Below are 1,982 nucleotides of genomic sequence, written 5' to 3'. Positions count from 1 at the left end.
GCTGCTGGAAGGGACTTGTGTCTTTAAGGACATACCTGCCCAGTGCACCAGCTCAGTTTCATAAACCCTGGGAATTCACTCCTTCCAGGTTATGATCCCAGCCTTCTACATGGAGACTAAAGTCTCTGGATTAACAACACAGTCCCCCAACCCTGGGATGACTTTTTCCAGTGGAGCAGGAATAGGGAGAAATGGCTTCAAACCACTCAAGGGAAGGGTTTTGAAAATGAGTCTCGGGGCCACCGAGCTCATCCACACATTCTTTCAGTCAAATAGGTTTTCCGCATATACCATTCTGTTAGTCAAAGGCCTTCGGCTCACCTCTCCACAGCGAGCTCAGCCTCAATTCATGACAGTAAGATTTCACCTGAAACAAAATTCAACCGGAGCCCCGAGGTGGCACCAGCAGGTAGGTGCTTGACCACCAGCGGAATGGCACCCAAAAGTCAGGCCTGGTCATCTGCTCCCAGAAGCTTTGACAGCCCAGCCCTCTAGGGCAGTTTGACTTGTACACTTGGGTACATCAGAGGTTAGGGTTAGAAGTGACTGAGAATTCAATCAGACTCGCCTTCGACGCCACATTTGTGACTTAGGGAACACGACTCAGAGAGTGGGCGTGGGAGGAGGGTCAAAGGAGACTTCCAGCCCACCGCCTAATCTTGTCCCCACCAGCTCCTGGTGAGATTGGGAAGCACACCCCCCCCCCACTTCTCTCCCCTTGCCACTGCACGCAGCAGCCCCGGGAGGGCACCACCCCTGTGGCCCTGGTATAGCACACAGAGTTCACTTCTGTGGACCAGTGGGGACACGGCACTGCTTTGTAGACATCGGGCTCTGCTCTGCTTCCTCCCAATCACACAGAAATCAGAAGACCGGAGCCAGTTTTACGTGGAGCACAATCCCTTGCCAGAGACCTCGCCATGAACCCAGATCCCGCACAGCCTGGCGGGAAAGGATGCGCCACAGGAGAGAGTAGCCTGGGTACCTGCTCTTACAGGAGGTATTTGGCAACTGGGAATGGCCAGAGAAAACCGGAGGTTTCCCTCTGACAGCATTTCATGACTCACACCTCCACCGAGCACTGAACTCCTAGCTGGGTGCCCCACTCACACACGTGCCCGTCCCGTGGTACACTTGTTAACAAACAGCCCGTGGCAACTGAGATACCAAAAGAAAGTTTAATACGAAGTGACTAATTCCACTGCTGCCTTTTAACCTCACTATCACACAGAGGTGCTACACAACAATAGCTCACACACACTGGAAAATATAAATACATACATAATATACCCTAAGAATGTGATGGTCCACCCTTGGACACCCGCCCGCAATGGCCAGGCAAGCCTGCCTAAGTGCTAAGAACCATTTAGGAGCGTAGTAAACCATTAGGGCCATTAGCTCTAATTTGACCTCAACAGAATAAATCAACCCACGAGGAACAAATTTAGAAGCTTTCCAAAGTCAAGTTCTCAAGCCCTCAGAGGACAAATGGCCAGTGGTGTCCTACCTTTCTCCTACCCTCTCTGCAGCTGCCTGGTCAGGGCGTGTAGGGACAAGAACTCTTCCCACCCCAGGTGGTCACGGGGCCTGGGCCACCCAGAGCCAGCATGCAAGGTGGAATCCACTTGCCACTGCCCTGTCAGGAGGGCCAGGTTCTCGTTGCCTGTGGGTACACAGCAGAGCCCCGTCCCCATCGGCACTGCTCTCAAAGCCCTCACTCCGAGTATGCAGACGGCCCAGGCCCTTCTCAGGCAGACTGATGCCCAGCTCTGGGCCAGGCCGGCCCCAGGCTTTGTCCCTTCAAACTGGCCCTGACTATATACATTAAGGACCAAGATTCTTTGCCATTTATCCATGTTTTCAACACAACAAACAATTTCTCCAACAACTTTTAATGATCAGCATACACTATAAATAAATTTAAATTGCAAAACCACCCTAATTTTTTGTCTTCAGTCTTCACGGATAATTACTTGGCTGCA

This window comes from Echinops telfairi, unplaced genomic scaffold (assembly GCF_000313985.2).
Source record: "Echinops telfairi isolate 266 unplaced genomic scaffold, ASM31398v2 ScPeMD7_2291;HRSCAF=2852, whole genome shotgun sequence".
NCBI classification, from domain to species: Eukaryota; Metazoa; Chordata; class Mammalia; order Afrosoricida; family Tenrecidae; genus Echinops; species Echinops telfairi.
The sequence above is the reverse complement of the archived record's forward strand: the minus strand, read 5'-3'. Positions refer to the sequence as shown.